Genomic DNA, 24,199 nt, shown 5'->3' with positions numbered 1-24,199 from the left:
TTTTTTTAAAATCCACTATTTGTTCAAATCTAGTAACAATATATATTGTAATGTAATCTAGTCATTTTAAGACTGCCTGACTGAATAATCCCATATATAAAGACAAAAATGTAATGTGGGTAAATCAGATCATCTGTTCATCAGCTCCAGTGTTTATTCTGTGCATATTAAAGCCAAACAAAATACTTGAGATGTAATTTAAATATGACTGGATTACGTGACCCAGCTTCAGCTTTAAATGGGGTATTGCAATTTAATATGTAATTAAACAGGACACATTTTAAGCTATGATTCTTTAAGTATGTGGTAAATGGCCCCAGTCATTAGCAAGGCTTCATGGTGAATGGGAAAGTGATGAATCCAGCTCCTTTTTCAATTGTAAAAGGAACCCAACATAACATTATTCATCTTTAAAACCGCACATTCAGAGTCTGGCTTTGAGAGACACTTGCTAAGTTTAGCATTTGCAAGGGTGAAATCGCTAGAGAGAAAAAAATGCATTCAGTTGCTTTCTATAGCATTTTTTTCCAGTTCCAACACTACGTGGGAGTTTTCTTTGCAGTTTGATCAGCTTAACCTCTGCACTACACGAGTTTTTTTGTTCCAGTTCTGCTGCTTTATGAGTTCAGGTTCTGCTCTAATCTCTAAAACCTCTGCAGTTAGCTCCAGGTCCCTTTTTCTGATCACATGACACACAAAAACCTGGTAGAAAGAGTCACAGGTTTAGCCTTTAGGTCAATTGTTTCTTTTGGCAAATATGTTCAGTCTTCTAAAATCCTGCTTGTAGTCTTTTTTGTTCTATCTGTACAGCGCCTAACACAACAGGGTCTTGGTCCATGACTGGGGCTCACACGTGCTATGGTAATACAAAGAAGTGACACAGTGGCAGTGACCAAAAAAAATAAAATGATTGCTGTATATCCACATAGCACCTGTCCTCCCAAAGTACTTCACAACTATAAGTGCACAACACACTGAAACACAGCCACCGCAGTGGTGAAGAGTGCCAGCCAACTGGTGCACAGCAATAAGGACATTATGGCCACTGGGGCTAACTCCTGCTCTTATAAGAAGTACCTCAAGATCTCTAATGCCCCCACACAGCAAAGCCTCATTAGTTAAGGCAAAAATATTCTCTAAATCTTGCCTCACCCCCAGCTTGCCTCTTAATGAGAATAAGGGAGGTGATTCCATAGCATGAATTGCTGACTAGCCTCCCCTTGAAAACACCTGACAGAATTCCTTGGTTTGGGGCTCAACCACGAACAGCACCATGTCTGGTCGGCAGCCTCCTTTAAACGGCTTGAAATTAGAGAAAGATTTCCAACCGTCAGAAGAGTGAAGTTCTGGAACAGCCTTCCAAGGGGAGCAGTGGGGCAAAAAACGTATCTGGTTTCAAGACTGATCTTGATAAGTTTATGGAGGGGATGATATGATAAATTGCCTACACTGGCATTTGGCCCATCTGCAACTGCTAGTAGCAAATATCTCCAATGGCCAGAGATGGGACACTCAATGGGGAGGACTCTGAGTTACTACAGAGAACTGTTTCTCAAGTGTCTGGCTGGTGGGTCTTAGCCACATGCTCAGAATCTAACTGATCACCATATTTAGGGTTAGGAAGGAATTTTTTCCCTAGCTCAGATTGGTAGAGACTATGAGGGTTTTTCACCTTCCTCTGCAGCATGAGGAAGAGGATCACTTGCTGGTATGAACTACAATATATGGTGGATTCTCTGTAACTTGAAGGCTTTAAATCATGATTTGAGGACTTCAGTAACTCAGTCAGAGGTTATGGGTCTATTGCAGGAGTGGGTGGGTGAGGTTCTGTGGTTGCGCTGTGCAGGAGGTCAGACTAGATGATCATAATGGTCCCTTTTGGACTATGAGAATGCCCTGCATTAAATACCCAGCCAGTGGCCCACATGATGTATTTACATGGCCTACATACATTTTCAGATTTTGCTGAATGTACATTTTTAATTTTCAAGGACGTTTCTAGTCCTCATGGTACAAAGCTTCCAAATGTGAATTGACTATAACCAAAATGTAGGTGTTGATTTCCTGAGTTTGCAGGCAGCCTGGAACCACAACCCTAAAAGGTATGCTATCCACCAATCCCCATTCTCATTGGAATGTTGATCCTAAAGCCTAATGATGACATTTTACACCTTTGCTTTAACTATTTAATCAATGATTGTTTTAGCCAATAGAATGGAGAGATGATGGAAACCTACAAGGTGCAAATTAGCAGTTACTGTGGTTTATTGGGAAATGCACAGGGAAGAGCAAAGGAGAACCATAAATGGGGAAGTATGAGAGTAACAGGAAGATGGGGAAGGAAAAGAAGCAAAGGTCAGGAATAGCAGTTCTCTTAAAGGTGAGAATATTTTCCCATGAGGTGATATTGAACATGACTTATATGTAATAATTAAAAGTTTAATTACTAGATAATGGATGCCATCTACCCTGGATCATTATGCAACCTCCTATTGGCATTAGTGGGAGGTCTGCTGTGGACTGAGGATGGCATGCAGTCCTAGATTTATGCCTAGTCTAGGAACCATAATTAAGAAATGGAATTCAGCCCTCTCCAAAATGAGTTTGACATAGCCCACACCCACCCCACACGGTAAGGCCTCATCCAAAACCCATCACAGTTTCTGGATAGTTTATCAATATCAGAAGGGTGAAGATCCAAGTCCACCCTGCTGGGACTGAATGCTTTTATAGCGAGCATACACACTTTTGCCAGTGCCACTCTATCTATTTAAGGTGCTTATATGGTTCTTATTACTATAATAGCTGAATACCTCACAATCTTTAAAGTGTTATGTTCACTAGGTCCCTGTGAAAGAAAAAAAATACCATTATCTGTTTTACAGGTGGGGAACTGAGAAACTAAGGGACTTATTCAAGGTCACATGGGAAATCTGTGATACAGCAAGAACCTGAATCTACATCTCCCAAGGACTAGACCAGTGTCCTCGCCACTGGACCATCCTACCTGTCATGGGACTTGCCCATTCACCACTCCTGGGTCCCTGGCACTTACTACCTGTGTTATTTCTCCTGCCAATTCAATGGTCAAATTTCCCAAGATTTACAATAAGGTTTTGGATATCACCTAATATCTCAATGTTATGAGTTGTTAAAAATCTTCATATAGACAATATATAAGCAAAGTATGCAGGATTTTTCAGGTAGGTTTGCCAGTATTAATTTACAAGGATTAATGCAACTAGCAGAACTGATACATTTCTAAAAATACATTTTGCTTAAAATTAATACATTCATTCTTTAGCTCTATTATATTCTTTAAACACCTTTGAGTCCAGTTCTTCTGGATGAAAAAGGAATATACAATGCAATATGTTCTAGATCCTTAAGGGTTAAAATTTTGCTATGATTGCTAAAATAACACAACTTAGATTAGATAGCTCCAATTGATGACTAGCAAAATGAGATTATGGTGCCAGAACAACAGTAGTCAGAGATGGTAAAGATCTATTAGATTGTATTATATTGTTGAATCTTCCTGCAAAGGTAAGATATAATTCCCCTATATTCATAGATTCCAAGGTCAAAAGGGACAATTGTGATCACCTCATCTGAGCTCCTGTACAAAACAGGCCATAGAACTTTCCCCAAAATAATTCCTAGAGCATATATTTCAGAAAAACATCCAATCTTGATTTTAAAACGGTCAGTTAAGGAGAATCCATTATAACCCTTGGTAAGTTGTTCCAATGATTAATTCCTCTCACTTAAAAATTTACATCTTGTTTCCAGTCTGAATTTCTCTAGCTTCAATTTACAGCCATTGGATCATGTTAGACTTTTCTCTGCTAGATATAGAGGTTTTTAACATTATATATATATTATTTTAAGAGATTTTCCACCCCAATTGCTCTTCCCAAATCACACAGAGCCCAAACCCCTGGAGGGGCTTCTACGATTTGGAAAAGTTCCTGGTTCACCTCCGCTTAAATTACTGCAGAGAAGCAAAGAGCCCAGGGTATGAATAGCTCAGCTTGTGAATTCTACCACCAGTAGGTTTATATCTGAAGCAGTCATTGTACAGGATTAGCCAGATTGATATATATATATTTTTTTAACATTCCACAACACAGCAGCTTCCTTTTCAAAGAACTCCAAATATTATGACTGGTCAAACAAAGTCTTAGCTGACTGTTGCAAGAAGCACGCGGATGTAATGTTAGGAGCTAAGAATGAAGGATTTATAGAGTCAGCAGATTGCAAGGAGAAAATACCTTTCCATAGCCCTTACGACAACCCTTGGCATCAAGTAAAGTTAGATATCAAATATGCACATAATCACATACTGCGTACAAATGGGAAGGCTGCATTAGCAAAAGACAAAGCATTGTTTGCAACTGAAGCCATTGTTCCATGAAAGATTTATTTGTTCTCCAAGAAGATGAAAGAACATGGCTCAGCTGTGAAAAAAATAGTGCTCTGAGGTGCACGTAAACACTTCATTCAAGAAGCATGTTCATGCCCTGTCACTGTGAAGGTCTGTTTCCACTTCCACTGTAAGCCCCTTCCGAGGCAGGGGTTTTACAAGACAGCTGTCAGAATGCACAGTTCCTGGCCAAGGGTCACATACAGAGCATCACTTAGGGGGTTTTTCTCTAGTGGGCCATTTTTAATGTATAGGAATGAGAAGGACAGACTTTAATTGTTTGAGAAACATTACCTGGAGTTAGTGATGGGGATTGCTAGGGCCTATCGTTTATCTTGGGGATTAAACCCTTTTAATATTGTATCATGTTGAAAGAATGGAAGGATGCTGCAAGATAAAACTCAGAACTAGCCAAGATCAGGCAGAAGCTCAGGTTCCTGCTTTCCTGTTGAAGTAAAGAATAACAGCAAACACCAGGATGAGAGATGAGTTATGTAGGGCAACTTTAGGATACACACTTTCCTCTCAGTTGTGAGATAGATCAGTGGCAGTGTGGAAACATTATTAAATCATTGGAAGGGGTTCAGTACATGCAAGGTGCATTGACAAGAGCTGGGACAGCTTTGTCACTTCAAGCTTATTAATGCCTCTCCCAGCAGCTTCCAAAAGTAGTGAATTTTTTTCACTCTGACTTCCAGAAAGAAAAGAAGGAATTCAGTGCTTGGCACTGGCAGCAGATTTCAAATAGCTGTAAATATATGGGCAGCAGGGAAGAGTTAACAACAGTCTGTTGGTGTTTTTTATAATAATTACTAAAAAAAAATGTGGCAGAAGCTAACAAAAATCAGAGGATTTGAAGTTCATATATATTTAACTCTTTAATTCATTAATAGCGATTGGCACTAGCGGTATCTATTGTATCTATTTTCTTTTGATCTTCAGAAGGTTTTACCATCATTAAATGATAGATATTCACAACCCCCCTCAGAGCTAGGAAAGCATTATTTCAATGTTGTGAAACTCAGGCAGAAAAGCTAAAGCCATCATTTTCAAGAGTGGCCATTAATTTTGGGTGTTAATTCTGGGTCTCAATTTCAGCACCCTAAACTATTGGATACTTTAGAATATTTGAACCAAAGTGGCTTGACCACAGAGGTAGTCAGTGTCAGAGCCACAGTCAGAGGTTAGGAAGTCCTGTTCTTAGTCCTTCACTGGATACCTCTAAGTTCTGAATTGATGCTCAGCTCACTAAGCCCTATCATTTTGTTTGTACTGCTGGACTACTATACGTTGCGCCTTGATGTGTATAAAGCCACGGCCACTTCTGTATATGAATCTGCAGGATATTTAAATTTTTGAACCATGCTAGGGTGAGTTTGTCTAGGTTCTCACTCCTGTATACAAACTATTTCTGAATTGTCATAAAAAATGTGCAATTTCATTCAAGGCCTTTTTGCCCAATTAAGATTTTTGTTTTTCCTGAAAATTTCAGAAAAATACCAGTTTTTGAATTGAAGTTAGCAACATTTTGAAATTTTCCATCAACAAGAAATTTGAAATTTCAAAAGTTACAAGATTTTCACTTGAAAACAGGATTGTTCTGGATTAAAATTCTGTCTAAAACAGACATTTTATGTCTAAAAGAACCCTGATTTAAAGCATATTCACAAAACTATAGCAGTTTGGTGAAGTAAAAATGAAACGTAAGAGCATCACATGCTGAGCTTTATACTGAATTCCACTGGGAATATTTCTCACAGGCCTAGCCATATCATCCCATTTGAGGGTATGGTGTTGCTATGATAAGAACAAGCACGAGGCAATAGTTTCTGTGAATATGCAAGGAGGAGCCAGTTTTCAGACATTAATAATTTGGCTCCTTTTTAAATGGATCAGAAAAACTTCCTAAGGAGATCTATTATGCTGTGGAACAGTCTCTCAGGGGAGGTAGCAGAAGCCTCACCAATTAGAATATTTAAACCCTGGCTTATGTACAGTTTGGAACAATCCTGCATTTGCATAGAGATCTACAAGATAAGTTTGCACTTATAGCACTTTCATCTTTATAAATATAAGTAAATATCATTATATCTGAGGTTCTGAGCAGGTTCCATCCACCTCTGTTTTGAGCTGCCATTTGAACCTGTTGCAGGACTGTTTTTGTATACTGTTTTACACTGCTGTCTCTTTGGTGCAGGACTGTTTTTGTATACTGTTTTACACTGCTGTCTCTTTGAACATCCATGGCGTCTCACCAGGCACTCCTCCACAGACAGCAATTTTAGGCAATTGACACAGGGTCATTCTAGCAACATGGCCAAACCAGTGTACTTGGCACCTATTGATGATTGCAATCACACGTGGCAATTTCAGTCTTCTGCAAATGTTTCTGCTCACAACCTTGGCCCTACCCAATCTTGGCAATGCAAAAAGGAAAGGATGATGATGCCCACCTTCCAGATGGGATAATGGAGGCGCCTGCCCAAGGTCCCATAGCAAGGCAGTGACAGACTCCATACTCTTGTCCCTATGCTTAGTCCATTATGCCAGTTACATTACATAATGTCTTTTGCATCTCTGGTCTCTTCGAGAAACAGTTTCCTCATGTTGACTGAGAAAATGTTCAAATGTTGACTGAGCAAAGTGAGGCCCCGCACTCTGCTTGATGGCTACCCGTAAAGTGGAAGTGCCAGAGATCTTCGTACCAACAGTGCAGAGCTGCACTGGGGAAGCTGTAACTGCCACATAAAACAGTCCCTGCCACAAAGGAGCTTACAACCCAAAGCAAACCCAGTGGGAAGAGGTCAGCCCCACAGAGCTCCCAAGGGGCTGTCCAGGGATCTCAGAGACGTCGCTCTTGGGAGAGGAGCGCTCTGGAGAAGGAGGAGTGGGAGGCTTCATAACAGCAGGGGAGGAGGGAGAAGCTGTTGCATGCAGAAGGGGCAGCATAGAGGTGATGGGGAGAAGGCTGCCAAGGGGTGGTTAGGAGGGAGATGGGGACTGAACAGGAGGAGATGTAGGCAGGAGTGGAACTGGGGAGGGCTTCTCACGGGAGGAGAAGCCTGATTTTGATGCAGGTGGCACAGGAAGGGCAGCGCAGGGGTCAGGAGGAGCGAGCGTCATGTGGGCAGAGAGGAAGACTATTGTAGTAGCAGCACTATGGCTGGGCCAAGGGGGATCGAGGGTGGAGGCAGCAGGACCAGAGAGGAGACAGCTATAGGAGTCATGGGGAGAGATAACCAAGGCAGAAAGCAGGGGTGTGTGGAAGGTGGAGGGAGAGAGAATGGGGAACAGAGGATTGAATGGCAGCCTGGGAGAAGGGACATGGAGGAGTAAAAGGAAAAATGGAGGTTGCAAGCCTGTGTGGCCGTGAGTTCAGAGCAGGGAGCAGGAGGCGAACAAAGCAACAAGAGCTGACTGTACTGAATGTTGTTTACCATCATCTCCGGTTGACTGGTGGGGCTGGAGGGGGAGTGAATCCCCTCAGGGCTGTGAAGCACTGTGAGATCCTCAGGAGGGCAATCCTCTAGGAGGGCAGGGCAGGCCATTCAGGTTCAGGGCTAGAGGCTGAATTCCTACCCCTCCCACCACCTGCCTGCAAAAGACAGTGGTGCTGACTCCTTAGAGCCACATAAGGTTTGGCCTGCAGGGCTGTGGTGACGTGCCTCCAGTCACTTCAATGTCTGTCACTGTCCTGGGGTCAGTGGGCAAAAACTTGCTGATTTTGGTGAAAAACAGGAGAGCCTGATTGCTACTGGTGCAAGAGGGAAAAAAACAGCCCACACAGTGTCCATGCGGGCAGAGGAATCTCCAGCATCCATCCCTGCTGCTACCTACAACGATCACAGGCAGCAGCTGAATAAATAATGTTGTACCTCATCAGCTGAACAGCTCCGCTTACATAAGCAACAAAAAGCGTGACCCTCTGCTGTTCAGGTCACAAGACCTGAATTTGGTTGATTGTCTTAAGAGGGTTTTCTAGATATCTGTAGGGCTTCTTAGCTCTCAGGAAATACTCCAATACGAAGCTGTAATTCACTGATATGACGTCACTGCTCACGCATGCCATCTGGTGGCTCATGATAGCCATCAATGTACGTTCCAAAAATCATTCTTTCCTCTGAAACTAATTTTTCCGCTGTCTATTTACATTATTTGCTATTTCAAGAGCTCTCTTGTAACTGAGTTGTTTAAGAGTAAACTGTGCAAATGACCTTTTAGCCACACAGTTGAAATTCAATGTCACATATTCAGAAAGTTGTTTAAAAGATAGAAAATACTGGATGATCATAAATCCTTTTCTCTGCCTTGCAAAACTGCTGTGTATCTAGAAGGAGCTGCACTGCAAAGATTTAAAGCAAACACATAGTAAGAAAATTGTTACACATGGGCAACTCTGATCACCAGTATCTCTGAGAGGTTGTAATTCTGCAAAGGCATAAGTTGCTCAATGGACTAAGGACAAGATTTTCAAAAATCACTGTAAGGATGGTTTCGTATTGGGAAGGATTGTCTATTTCTTGTTAAGCATGCCGATTAATAGCTTTGAACTGATGACCATTTTTCCTTGGAATAGATACTGCCTGAGCAAGGCTAGATTTTCCACTCTGTTCTGAAAGAGCTTGCCTTAACTAGAAAGTTAGTTTGCGTTAGAACTTGACTTTGAAGAAACATGTTACTAACAGGATGTTAAACAGAATGTTGGAATATAGACAGGGACAAGCCGTATTTAGCATGTCATAGGGTGTGGTTAAACCTATAGTTCAATGCAATAGAAATGCACCATGTTACTGACCAGGCAGAAGCAGCTATATGGCTATTACAAAGTGTGTAAGTTACTGTGGTGGGAAGAAACCCTAAAGTCCAACCATGTGCTAATATTCAGGTAATAGCCCCTGTTTGCCATCTAGTGGCAACAATATTTAATGCATTTTGTAACTTCATACAATAGCTGGAGCTTTTTGTGATAGCAAAAAATAGATGCCTTTAGCTTGGTGGGGTGCTGCACAGCTATGGGAGGAAGCTCATCCAGTCCAGCTCCCTGTCTTCTGTGCTCTGCTATTCCCAGTTCACTCCAGTCCATCTGCAAGTAAGCCTTCCAGTCAATGCTAGGGGCTGGAGAAAATCCCCTGCATGACTGTCAGGAGGAAAGGGAAACGTTGTCTTTGGTCTGGACTGCCACTGGACAAGCTAAACCATTGGGGTGAATTACCTGCCAGTGTTGGCATAGGACACCCTTTTGTTCCCTTATCCAAGGTCATTTGATGGGGCTAGGCTTTGTTTAACTTTGCTAGGAGGCTTCTTTCCTGATCACCAGGGGAATGGGTTACTCTGTAGGCTGCATGTCTGTTCTTTTCTCCTCCTTGGATGACTGCTCATTTCAAAGCGATCAGCCTGCCGCTTTATAACCCTGCTACTTTAAAATTCTTCCTTGGCTGACTGATGTTCAGCCACCCAAGGCAGAATTCAGCCCCCTGCACTGGGACAGTGGCAGATTACCAGAGTAACACCAAACATACTTCTGAGAGATGGATTGCCACCTATGGCCATCGAGCTGGGATAGAGCAATGCAAAATGACTAGTCTGGAATCCTGCAGCTCCACTTCCCTCTCACAACTCAGTGTGGCCCCCAGGAGGCCTCTAGAATTTTAATGCTATTTATTATTAGTTTTACACTAATGTCAATCAGAGCCTAACAGGGACAGAGTACTCAGAAGAGGAGACTGAGTCAGGACACCTGGGTTCTCTGATCGTCACTTGTTCATTGGGGCTTAACAGCAAGAGATGGTGATTATCTGCAGTTCGCACTGAAGTCAACAAGATGACATAGTAGCACATTAGCCCCTAGAGGCCCTAGTGAAGATTTGGCCCCGTTCTGTACAATGTATCAACATGCAAGGGTCAGGGCCTTCTCCAATGAGCTTACACTCTGAGCAAACAGTTGGAAGTGCTTAGCAGCGATCAAGCTACACCACCAGGAGGCCTTTGGTAAGTCAATGAACTTGTGTGTAAAGCAGTTACGATAACTCATCTACCACAGAGTGTTGTGAATTTAGGCTTTTTCTCTAGCTCCCATCAATCTAGTATCTGGGCACCTTGCATACATTATGAATTTATGCTTGCAGTCCCCGTTGATACGCCAAATATTGTTACCACCTTCTACAGATTGAGAACTGAAGCACGGAAAGGGTAGGTGACTTGCCCCACTACAGTCATGCAGGAAAGCTGTGGCAGATCCAGATCTCCAGAACTCCACTTCTGTGTTTACCCCCAAACCCATGCTGCTTATGTCATTTGTAAAGCTGTTTGAAACCCTAGATAAGTGCAAAGTATTATTAATTATTATAGTTTCCTCTACAGTTCCTTTGGCTTATCCACTAAATCTACCTCCTTAGAAGAGAAGACTTTCTTTTTCCATATCCACTCTGAACAAACAGGACAACACAAGAAGAAAATCTAGGGCAAAGTACCATTGCTCACAACTACGTAATTTAGAATGCTTGCTTAAGAGAATCTAGTTCATCAGTTTCCTCTCTCCTCTACCCTTTTTGGGGGGGAGGGGGAATCCCCTCCCTTTCCCCATCTTTTGTCTCTTTTTACCACCTTAAGTATTGTTATTGTTCAAAAAGGAAATTAAAAATTCCTCATATTGTAGTGGGTAAGGTTCTTCTAGAATAATTGTTCCTGTTCTTAAACGAATGAGCTGCACTTGTTTTCAAAAAAAGATTTTTAAATGTTGTAGAACAGGGAATCCAGTTGCTTCACCCTGTACTCTGGATCCTACATGCTTCATCAGTCTTAGCTCCTAGCAGTTCTAGGACAACAGAGGTTCCCAAAGTCATCTGTAGACCAATGGTGACATGCTGGTGTTTAGACACCTATCGCCACAGGGACATTAGATGACTGGAAACTGGAAAAGAGGTGGTCTGTGCAATTGCAAATGGGAAAGCAGATGATTTTCAGTTTGTGAAACAGGTTTTTTTTAGAAGTGGATGAAAGTGTAAGTGTTCCATGATATTTGAATTTCTTATGAATTCTCTTTAGCCACCTAGTTTACTAACAAAAATGTTCACACAAAAACAAGCTTGGGGTGAACATCAGTATTCATTCCAGAAGGAAAGGGCTTGCAAGCTCATCCAATTAAGGCACAGTAACAGGGTCAACTTACCTCTCCCAATCACAGCCATGCCTTGGTTACCCTCTTCTGGGCCTCAGTTTCCCTCCTGAAGACTGTCTCCCATTAGCAGGTAGTTCCCCACTCTGGAGGCAGAGTTCCTTAATTTTGTCCTCCAGGCAAACAGAAGAATCCATCCCTTCCAAGAGAACAGAGTCCAAAAAACTCTAAACAGATAAACACAAATAAATCCTACCATCATTCTTCACCTGCAGGGTTTCGTGTCTCAGTGCAAGCCTCAGTTGTCCATCATCCTCCCCAAGATGAACAGTCCCTTGGCCCAGGGTCCTCCAGCCTTGTTTTCCCTCCTTCCCTCTATGGGAGCACCAGCATAGGATTCCTCAACAGAAATATGTGAAGACACCAAGCTTCAAGGCTACACCACTCTTCTCATCCCAAATAAAGCTAAGAGACATTTTTTGGCAACATTTTTCCTGCCTCCCCCTCACCCCCCCAAAAAAAATACAGATGCAGTGAAGCTAAACATTTCATACATTAGTGTCCGTTTCAAAATTGTTACAGTAAAAAAACCCACCCCCAAAACATTTCCTTTTGACACTGTAAAAACAATTTTTCATTTGAAAGTTTCCTTTAATTTTATTTTAAAAACCCAAACCATTACAAGGAGTCAAAGTCAAAACTTTTCATTTAAGCAAAATCAATTTTTGGACTTCTCAATGCACCAAAATATTAACAAAAATTCATTTGTCCGTTCAACCCCAAACTATTTTTCCCCATTTTTTCAGAACTGCCAACAAACCAAAACAGAAACAAGAAACCTCTTATTCATGGCTCTAATCCCACACCATTTCCTTCCCAGCTTTTACCACAAGTCTAAATCTTCATTGCTCAATGCAGGGCTCACAAGGAGCCTTTTACTATTCAGAACCATTGGCCCTCCCCAACCTTCTTTCTCCTTAATCCTTCACAAACTTCCTCCCAACTCCCAGGCTCTCTATTCCAGTCTCACCCTCCAAGGCCCCTCAATTAAAAATCCATTGCTGTTAGTGTCACACCCACACCCCCATCTCCTTTCACCTAACAGCATAACCACAAGGCAACTATTTGATATCCTTTCTCCTTTCCCAGCATTCATTGCTCCCAAGACTACAATTCCCATCACTGTCCCTGGACCACATCCCCCAGAATCCCCTTGAGTTTCACTGACCCAGGACTGGGCCATGCCAGGCACGGAGCTTCCTTTAAAGAACCAACACCACCCGTCAGGCACAACATGATTTATCTGGCCCACTAAGCCACACAGTTTGAATTTAGAACTGACATGACCATTCTGTAGAGAAAGAAAGATACTTGTCAAAAAAATCAGACAACAAATTAATTCAATGAAATCATAGTAAATTCATAGAATAAAGTGTTCTCTGGGACCTGTGGGTTCTAGCTGTTTTGTGTGTGTGTACACATGTGAGGGTGGGGGAATACACATTCAGGAAACACCCCAGTCAGACTTATCCCTAATGCCAGAAAAAAAAGGATGGATGGCACAGCTTCTTATTCTGGGGCCATTATCCAGGGACTGAGCATGTACACAGATCAAAGGCTCGAGGGTATATAGCAGTGGTTCTCAGCCAGAGGTACATGTGCCCCTAGGGTATGCAGAGGTCTTCCAGGGGGTGCATCAACACATCTAGATATTTGCCTAGTTTTACAACAGACTCCATAAAAGCTCTAGCAAAGTCAGTACAAACTACGATTTCATACAGACAATGACTTGTTTATATTGCTCTATATACTATATTATATGATAACATAACATGCGTATACGTAGTGTATTAGACATGCATTTTATGTCATTTACTGATGCATGCAAGAAAGTTAATGAGGTGGAACTTGTCACGGTGTGTATGCAGTTGTGATGTAAAAATGAATAGATTTTTAAAATGAGGAGCTGGAAGCCACAGTAGTGGCGACAGTGAAAATTGTAAGAAATTTAAAATGACTGAACAAAACCATAAGTTCTGCGGGGAATATATTGCTTTTGGATTCGCATCTACAAATAGCAGTCCACTTCAAGCTTTGTTTCCTTTTCGGTGAAACTCTATTCGATAACAATATGAAACTGGCTCATTTGCAATGACATTTGAAGACAAAACACCCTGAGCATGTGGGTAAGCCAGCCGCATTTTTTCAAAGAAAGCTTTCTGAGTTCCAGACTTACCAGCTTAAAATGAAAAAAGCTTTCGTAAGCACTATACCATGTGTAAGTAGTTTTTAAGTGAGATGAAACTTGAGGAATGCAAGACAAATCAGACTCCTGAAAGGGGAACAGTAGTCTGGAAAGGTTGAGAACGACTGGTGTATAGGACTCATAGGGTAGAAGTTACAGAGCTACAAAGAATGAAAACTAATGGCAGACATTCCAATTAGCATTTTAATTACTAGAAGTTGGGTTTGAGGGCACAGAATAAAGGCAATCCTTGAATATGGTTCGAAGAAGGATGTATTAATAGTCATTAAAAGAAAATGGAAATGTCTTGTGCCAACATTATTAGTATAGTATTTGCGATTAGTGTGCATAACTGGACATGTGGAAGTTCCCATCTATGCAGCAGGGGTGGATTCCACTAAGAGAGACGCCGCTACAGAAATTATTTGTGATTTCCTACTGCAGATGTTCTCAAGACAATTATTGATGTTTTACACTGCAGTGGTGAGGGGAGGAGAAGCAATGCACCTGTTAGGCATTGGCAAAGTAAAGCTTCCTCATGAGCTTATTTAAAAACAAACTGAACACATAATCAGAGAGAGCAGGGGGGACTGATCTGCTCCAGTAAAGTTAATAGGAGTTTTGCCATAGACTGCAATGGGGCAGGGGCAAGCTCAGAGATGGATAGATGAGAGAGAACTTGCACAGTGAATTAAACCACCACCAAATGCTAGGGAAATTGAGAATCAGATCTGAATTCATGATGGTGCCCGAGGTCTTTAGCTAATAAGACACCAATACATTTGGAGTGGCTGCATCACCCATAAGTGGTGCAGCTATGAGCGAGCTATGCAGGTCATCTCCAAAGAAAGCCAATTACACCGGAGTGCTTGAGACTAGACTCCAATGAAGTGCTCCTTTAAACTGTAAACATTATTAAAGCTCAGAGAAACAATCTCTTTATGTGTCTATAGAGTCGATCCTCTGTCCAGGCAAGTTTACATATCCATAATCACTATTTCATGCTTCAATTTACCCTTACTTACTGCAGAATACTTTCAGCCTCAGCTATTAATCATCCTGTACAGCAATTATAACTGACTGGGATTAAAATAGATATTTTAGTGCATGAGGCTTCAGACCTATTATACCATGAAATGTTTACTAAAAAGCACATGGCAAGTGAAAAGAATGGGTCACCATTTACAATTCAGAATAAATTTCCAAAGACTCTGGATACAGCAGGCACTGAATTCCTTCATTCTTGGGAGGAAATCTACCCCATCACACACACACAGACTCTTCAACTACACTGAATGTGAAAAAGTGCTGATCAAATAATAATTCCTCATTAAATCAGATCAGAACAAAGAGCTTGGTTAAATATTTGCTGTTGACAAAGATTTTCTTTAATGCAAGTAAGAGAAAGAACCCATTTCCCTGTTACAAACTAGAGACTATGTGGTAAACTCACATGCTAGTGAAAGGCCCAAACATACTGTAGCGATATCAGATTTGTCATACCAGAGATCAGAGTATCTTCTCTTTATTTGTCAGCAACAGCTGATGCTTCTGAGAAGGCGAAACGAAAGTCTCATAATGCACGTCAGTACACGGTGGTGAGGTGAGAATCCCTTCCACATCCCTGCAACTACCAGTCAGTGTCAAAACTTCAATTGACGTCAGTGGAGGAGGATTTGGTCCTTAGACTGTAAAACTGAAACTATGTCATAAATCTGGCCATAAAATTATCCAGGCCTTTTAAAACGTCTCTGTGTTCTCCTGTGGTCATGAATCCCACAGATTAACGACTTTGTACACCCTGGGAAGAAGCCTTATCTTTGTTCTCAGTTTACATGCATCCCATTGAATGCCTTCTTTTCATATCATGGGACAGAATGAAAAGAAAGGACCCCAGGATCAAGGTGTACTGAAGCTCCAAGATGCTTATCAAGAAGTGTCTGTGGACAATGAGAAGCAGTCATGAGTGCCGAGACGATTTTGAGAACAACCCAGAGAATGACTAATTGGATGACTATGGGATAAAGATGCAATGTTGATGTTTCATGAACTAAAGCCTATTGCATTTGTTCTTCCACATGCTTCAGCATATTCTCACCAGGTCACTATAGCTTGCTAGGTGATCCTTTGCCTCAGTTCCTCTGGCTTTCAAGGCACCATCATTTTTTGTGTCCTTAGCTCTATGTTATCAATACAGTATCATAGGGTCTTGTATACTCTGGAGTTCCACATAAACACACCCAACTCATCTCTTGGTTCATGCCCATGAAGTTTCTTCTCTGCTGCTGCCTTCTTCTTCAGTCAGATGAAGAGGCACGACAGACACCAGAGACCACGGATGATCACAGAGTGAGGATGCATAAGGCAGGTAGGAAGCAGCTGCAAGAAGAGGTTGTGAGTACACCTGGTCATAGGTGGGATAGAAATAGGTAGGATCCTGCATGTCTTAATTTGTATACAGTCCCCAAAACCTTGTTCTGCTTGCCATAGTCTTCTTCTTGTGCTGTTACTTCTTACCGATTCAGACCCTCTTGCATTCAGAGTCTTCTGGCTCCAAGTACAGGAACACTCCCCTTTCTAGCTAACATAATTATTAAACAGTCCATTTATAAATATGTAGAGGATAAGAGGATAATAAGTAATAGCCAACATGAATTTGTCAAGAACAAATCATGCTGAATCAATCCAATTTCCTTCTTTGACAGGGTAACCAGCTTAATGGATGGAAGAAACCAGTAGACATGTTATATTAAGTCTTTAGTATGGCTTTTGATGCAGTCTCACATGGCATTTTCATAAGCAAGCTAGGGAAATATGGTCTAGAAGAAATTACTAGTGGGTGCACAACTGACTGAAAAAGCATATTCAAAGAGTAATTATAAATGGTTTGCTGTCAAACTTGGAGGACATATCAAAACCCACAGAGTCTGCTCTGGGTCTGGTACTATTCAATATTTTCATTAATGACTTGGATGATGGAGTAGAGAGTAAACTTATGAAATTTGCAGATGATACCAAGCTGAGGGGCGGAAGGGCATTGCAAGCACTTTGGAGGACAGGATTAGAATTCAAAATGATCTTGATAAAATCAAGAATTTGTCTGAACTCAATAGGAAATTCAGTAAAGACAAGTGCAAAGTACTGTACTTAGGAAGGAAAGATCAAGCACACAAATACAAAATGGGAAATAACTGGGTAGGCAACAGACTGCAGAAAAGAATTTGGGGATTAAAGTGGATCACAAATGAACATGAATCAACAGTGTGCTGTTGTTGTGAATAAGACAAATGTCATTCTGGGGATGTATTAACAGGAGTGTCAGATGTAAGTTACGGGAGGTAATTGCTCCACTCTACTTTGCACAGGTGGAGTACTGTGTCCAGTTTTGGGCACCAAGCTTTAAGAACAAATTAGACAAATTAGAGGAAGTTCAGAGGAGAGCAACAAAAAAGGGCAGAGGTTTAGGAAACCTGACATGAGGAAAGGTTGAAAGAATTGGTCATGTTTAGGCTGGAGAAGAAAAGGCTGAAGAGGAACATAGTAAGTCTTCAAAAATATAAAAGGTTATTATGAAGAGGACAGTGACCAATTGTTCTCCATCTCCACCAACCAGCTTAGTTTGTAGTAAGGGAGATTTAAGTTAGATATTAAGCAAAACTTTCTAACTATAAGGGTACTGAAGCACCAAAAGAAGATTACCTAGGAAGGCTGTGAAATCACTGTCACTGGTGATTTTTAAGAACAGGTTAGATAGACAAACAGCTGTCAGGGATGGGCTAGCTAAACTTATTCCCACCTCAGCACAGGGGGATGGACTGGATGACCTCCTGAGGTCTTTTCCAGCCCTACATTTCTATGATTTCTGTAAGGGAGTATTCCAAGAGATGCTTCATTCCCCCTTCCACTACAGCACATGCACTGGATAGCATCATTTAGGGCCTAACCCAAAGTCCATGGGAGCCTTGACTTCAGTAGGCTTTGGATCAGCCCTCAGGACTTTCTTTTCATTTCAAAACCTAAACTGAAGCAGTAGATAAAGTTTTGCATTTCCCTTAAAGGAGGAATTTGGAAAGTTGACTCTCACTATAGTTTAAGGACTTAAAACCATTTTTGGAATCTTTTAATCCATTACAGATAACAATACTTCCCCCATAGTTCTGCTTTATCCATGTTTCTTCTTCTGTCATATCTTCATGTCTTTTGGCTCTCCTCTTTTTTCTGGACCTTTGTTTTAGTGCACTAACTTGGTGATGTCACTTGCATAGCATCAGAATTCCATTGACTCACTGTGCCTTTTATACTGCTGGCAGTCGGCATGCTAAGGAATTAGCCACTGGGTACAGAGCTCTGTCCGGGCTTCGAAATTCCTGAATTTCAACTGCCTTGTAAGTTTTTAATTTTAAATTTAGCTTCTATGTCCAGTTAATTAAACAAGGCCCTGATCCTGCAATAAACTCTGGGTGGGTGGGCCCCTGGGGTGACAAGATAGTGGCCCTTCTAGGTGATGGCTGAGATTTCCACTGCCAGTTCCTACCCTGTATCTATTTGTATCTAAGGAGAGGTCTTCAGGCTCCAGAAGCATATTTTAAGCATTAGCTGTTCCCCAAAATTCCCCTTCCTAGGGAGGTCTTCTCACTGCTGTTAGTCTCTGACCTGTCTGGATGCCTTTCCAAAATAACCATGTAATCAGTGCATCCCAGGCTCAGACCTTACAGACTTATTGGTTGACAGCCCTGCTTGGGGCACCAGAAATGCCCCTGAAGCTTTACAGATCACGCCACATCTGTAACTTCTGAGAAAATATGCAGAACCTTGCTGTTAAATGAAGCCTTTAAAGCTCAAGTAGGTAACAAGAAAGAGAACACAGTGTTTTCCCCCCACCTATTAGGAAAAAAGTGCTTTTTATGTAGGGAAGGAACACACAGTTAATTAGCAATTACAGGAGTCATGTGACAACCGTACTCCTCTGGAATGTTCACCCAAACAATATGGATGATTTACTACCAACTTAGCGGAGAGCAAGATAAAGAGGCTGAATGCTACTAGTTTTGCAGCCAGGAGTTTAAAAACATTCAAACAAAATGAAAAGTTGTTCACTTTACAAGACAGCTGTTCAACAAATCTTGTCATCAAGAAAACGATAAATAACAAAATTATGGAAATGTCTCATTAGGTTTCATTGTAAATATCAGGTAATTCCAGCAACTAATTAAAATAATTGACTGGAAAGCCAATCTTATTTCAGCCCATAGCTCTTGCATTATTTATGACTTTTCAGCTACATTGAGTTTGTGAGGTTTTTTTCAACTGACTGGGCAAAATCCAGAATTCAGGCCCACGTGGGCTGACCTTTGTGCCCATACAGACCCACACTTATGTTGATGGAATTCACCCATGTGAATCTGATTGCAGGATCATGGCTCATGTGGGGTCCACTTTTACATTCCTTGATAAAAATTTGCCTTTTTAAAAAAAAGTTAATTGGCACAATCACAATATTTGCTTGTACTTGTACCTTACCTTGTGGCCAAAGTGGGTTCTTGTTTGGATCTTCTCCAAAATTCAAAGGTGTTTGGGTCCAAGGATTTTGTTCAGCCTGTTGAAGAGAGTGATAGATCAGCTGCAAATTTTAGCTACCAATCCAAACTTGTGCAGAGTTAGGCCACAGTCTTGCAAAGACTCACATACATGTTTAACTTTATACCATTGAGGTCAATGGGGTTAGCGTTAAAAATGTTGCTCCCTTGACATATTAATAAGAGAAAGAACTTGCTTTCTCCGACCGTTAGTCTGCTACATCTATCGAGATTGTAAGCTCTTTGGTGCAGGGACGGTCTCTTACCAACTATCTATAATATGTCTAGCACAGGAAGGTTATATTTATAATCAGGGTCTCTCTACCGTAATGCAAATAATAATAATACTCATATGCTTAAAGTTAAGTATGTGTGTAAGTCTTTGGCGCATTGGAGTCTTAGATAAGGAGTTGCTGTTTGCTTCCAGACTCTTGGTCTGGATCCATTTCTACTTGACAGATTCACGGAAATCACTTGTTTTAATTTACCACCATTAAAAACCTGTAGTAGGGTAGCTTTGTCCAGACACTACAGAGGGCATCTACAGGTCACACTATAGGACGCCATAGCTTCCTTTAGCGACAGCTATGTAGAGAGACCAGCTAGCACACAACAATAAGGGCTAAATGCTATACTGACTTAATCTTGCACAACCCTGTGTCTTCAGACTTCGGCCCTGTGTGTGTAATGATAAACATATGGATTAATTTAGTTAAATTATGATAGATGAAATCTTGACTCCATTGAAGTCAATAGCAAAACTGCTATTGACCTTAATGGAGCCAGGATTTCACACAGCATTTATTTATCTTGGTTCTTCTCTTGCTTTTTGGATTACAGGGATAATCTTACTTTTCTGGATTAGTTGCCATGGTATCTGAAAACAGATGTTCCAGCCTTTTAGAAGGACAGCTAGGCAATGGTGAGGTACTTTATGATGGTTTTTATGTGTTATGTATGGTTAAAATTACACACACAGGCACTGGCTAAAACAAAATATTTGAAAAGCCATGACAGCCAGATTTCCCTGTCAAGAACTGGCTTACTGCTGAGAGACTATGGTGGTTGATCCCAGTACTCATAGATTTTAAGGCCAGAAGGAACCATTAAGATCATCCAGTCTGACTTCCTGCATAACACAGGCCAGGGAATTTGACCTAGTGATTGAGCTCCATAACTTGTGATTGAACTAGAGTATGGGCTTGATCCTGCTCCCATTCAGGAAAACGTCCATTGAATTGAACTGTGAAAGACCAAGCCCATATCTTTTAGGACAGTTTCTGGTCCCCTTAGCTATGGTGCACCAGCCATTTACCTACTCATACCATGCCTAAGGCCACCCTCCTCCCTCCTCTCAGCATTCTCAGATAGCTAATTAGACTGTACTGTGCTGAACAAATAGTGAAGTGGGGAAGGAAGGAGGCAGGAAAATGCAGGTAACAGAAATGGCTTTGGAGCACTGGGAAGTCATACCATAAACCAGCACACCCTGCAAGTAGTGAGAAAGAAAAACAAGTTCCTGGAAGGAAAGAAAAAAATCGCAACAAACACTGTGTCTAACAACACAGTTAATTCTATGGGTCATGTTGGGTTTGTAGAAATAAACCTGTCTTCAATATTTTCCCATTGTCTTGAGCTCAGTGGTGGACTGCATAGAATCATAGAGTTGGAAGGGACCACAGGAGGTCATCTAGTCCGACCCCCTGCTCAAAGCAGGACTAACCTCAGCTAAAGCATAAGGTGCTCTACATGTCAATGGAAGTTTTGCCATGGCTTGTAAGGTGGTGTGTGACCCATAGTATGATAACCATCCTTTTCTTTGGAGCAACTACACTACAATATGCATTAGGAACATTATTCCAATATTATAGACATTGGGGGGCAGACAGGCTGATATTCACCATCAGCATTTTATAAGGCTTCTTCCTGTGGCAGGGGTAAAATAAATTCCATGACAATAGTTGAAATGCATTAAGTTATTTCTTACGTTAACAGAAACACATTTTGCGGTTGTTTAAACATTCTGCATGGCATCTTCATGAAGCACTTGACCTATATCATCCTCCCACTCTTGCTTCAGCGTTTGTATATTCAAACTAACTTGCTAAGGGAGCAATCCGTTTTTGTGTGTTGAGCTGTAGCAGTCAGCCTCTAACAAGGTGGTGGGAGGAAAAGTCACGGGCTGAGCCCATTTTCAGTGTGTGAAATCTACCAAATGCCTTACCTAGGCAGCAAATTTAATTCCTCTCTTTGAGACAAATCCTCAGCTGGTAGAAATCAGTATAGGTCCATTGAAGTCAACGAGTTACCCCAATCTGCATCTGCTGCTGATCTAGCCTTTTCATTTCAGCGCCTTTTTTTGCCGCCCGTTCTTTTTGTATAAATCTCTGACTGTTTTGTCCCTACCATTACTCGAGGAAAAGGAGCCTGGAATCCCAGGATGGGGAATAGCCAAGCCACTTGTGGGCCTCTTTCCACATATCAGAAGGTGTTCAGGAGCTTGACTCTGTGGTACTTGTGTTGTCAAAACTCCCTGTGGTTCAGAGGCCCTAGGCCGCTAATTTAAAAGGTAGAGATGAGAGCACGTACCCGTCTAAGGGCTGATCCTGAATTACTTGCACCCCCAAAACATCCTTTCCCCGTCTGTCCGATGAACCAAGCAATTCACAATTTCCAGTCCCTTTTATGGAGAACTTTGAGAAAGAAATGTCACAACCTATAGATTCACTAGTAAAACCTAAAAATAGCTTTTATTGAATGATTTCACTAAATAGAAACTGGGAAGGGGGTGGGAGGAATGTAAGTGTTTTGAAAACTTAGGATTCCTTCAGAAGGTTGTAAAAATGTCACACATCCCCAGGCTTTCTTCCATCTCGCCCCCAATTTATACCCCATTGACAAAATCTGTATCACGCTTCTGTAAACAGGGATGAGGTGAAATTCACCTCTGTGCTGAGGATTCTGTGGCACTTAAATCCTATTTTGAGAGCTCAAATGGGACTTACGTGGTCTGGACAGTGTCCAGAGAGGTGAGTTTCACTCATTGTACCCAGGAAATGAAGTGCAGGCTGGATTGTCCATAAAGCATATTACAAGAACAAACTAGTCCATAAAAGATTATGGGCCAGATCCTCAACGGTGAACTGGTCTAGCTGCATTGACTCCAACAGAGCTATGTTGCTTTACACCAGCAGAGAATCTGGCCATATGTGCTGAAGTTCTCTGATATACTCTACGAGCCTGGACCAAATATCGTCCCTTTCTGCATACCAGCAGATCTGTGTAATAAGGAGGCACTTCAAGGATGAAGAGTGATGTGCATTTGAGTCAGGCCTCCAAAGGCGTCATTCCATTGCCCTTCTCTGATTTGTCACCATTCCAGTCGGTAAAGCTCAGGACCAAAGCTCAGGAGATCTGGGTTGTATTCCTCTCCCTGCTGCTGATTTGCTGTGTGACCTCTGGTAAGTCACTCAGCCTCTCTGTGCTTCAGGTTCCCTATTTGTAAAATGCAAATGTTATTGGCTGAGCTTCATAAGAGTGCTGTGAGACTTAATTCATGAATGTGAAATGCTTTAAAGTCCTTGGAGAAGTTATAGAAGTACAGAGAATTACTACTCTGATGAATATACATACTGTGTTTTAATCTTCACAGTGTTCATCTGAGCAGGGCAAAAGCTATATTTGATTAGATTCTTTCCCATGGCCATAACCAAGATTCCACCATCCAAATGGACAGCAGCATGCCTCCTCCATCTCCTGCTCCTCCAATTTCTGCTTGCTTGTCACCTGATGCCAAGAGTTCAGAATCGGATATTCAGATAAGACACAAAAGTGTTCACATACGAGTGATAGATGTGGGTATCAGATACCCAGCTGAGTGGCACAAGACTTTTGCTGTACTCCTCTATGCTGGATGCTCTTTGTTATTGTCACCTTCCCTCATCATTTTTGTCAACAACTGGTCCTCAGCAAAATATGTGCTCTCACCATTCCCAGTTCTAATTTCCACATATATCGGACATGCTGACTGGACATTTAAAGCCTCGGAAGTCAGCAGCCTCGTGCTGCTAATACAGTAGTCCATCTAGTGGTTTTTACTCCGATACAAGTAGGCATTTCATTGACATCAGTAGTAGATGAGCCTTTAAATAGCTATTTACATTATAAAAGTGCCACCTTAATTAACCTATTAAACCTCCAATCCCCCTGCCAGGTATGTAAGGAAACATCAATCCCCTGTTTTGCATATGGGCCCAGGGATGGAGATGGAGAAATTAAGTGACTTGTGCATGGCCAGACAGTGTGTCAATGGCAAAGCCAGGATTAGCTCCTTCCGGAGCTGGCCAGAGAACGGGTATGGCTAGGGCACTTGAGGGATGCACTGTTTCAGCAAAGCCCCTACATAGCCTCCAGCAGCAGAGTACCTGTGGAGACAAAGCTCCAATTTAAAGCTAGCCTTGCATGAGAAAACTCTCAGGGAGGGCTCTGATGCCAACACCACCTGCCTTTCCTGTCATATACAGCATCCCTCTTTGCTACAGGACAGCAAACTATACTCCCTAACACCCGCAGGCAGCCAATCAAGTTTGTTATGTCCAAGAAAACCTGTTTTGATTCTAATAGATTTGCTAAACAACCCCTCAAAATTCTGTTTCTCACCAACTTCTGTAAGAGTCCCATACTCTCAGTTTAGCTGCTTGCAGATGAGTGTGTTGGTAGCACTAGGGATTGGAACATTTTATCATTTTCCCTCCAGCTGCCTCCAGAATCTGTCACTGAGCAACTCCAAAGAAGGATGTCATGGAAAGGACATAGCCAGTACTAATGCCATAAAGTGT

This window comes from Emydura macquarii, unplaced genomic scaffold, assembly GCF_026122565.2.
Source record: "Emydura macquarii macquarii isolate MOO-44397 ecotype Brisbane River unplaced genomic scaffold, CSIRO-AGI_Emac_v2 contig_2768, whole genome shotgun sequence".
Classification (NCBI taxonomy): Eukaryota; Metazoa; Chordata; order Testudines; family Chelidae; genus Emydura; species Emydura macquarii.
This window is presented reverse-complemented; position numbering follows the sequence as displayed.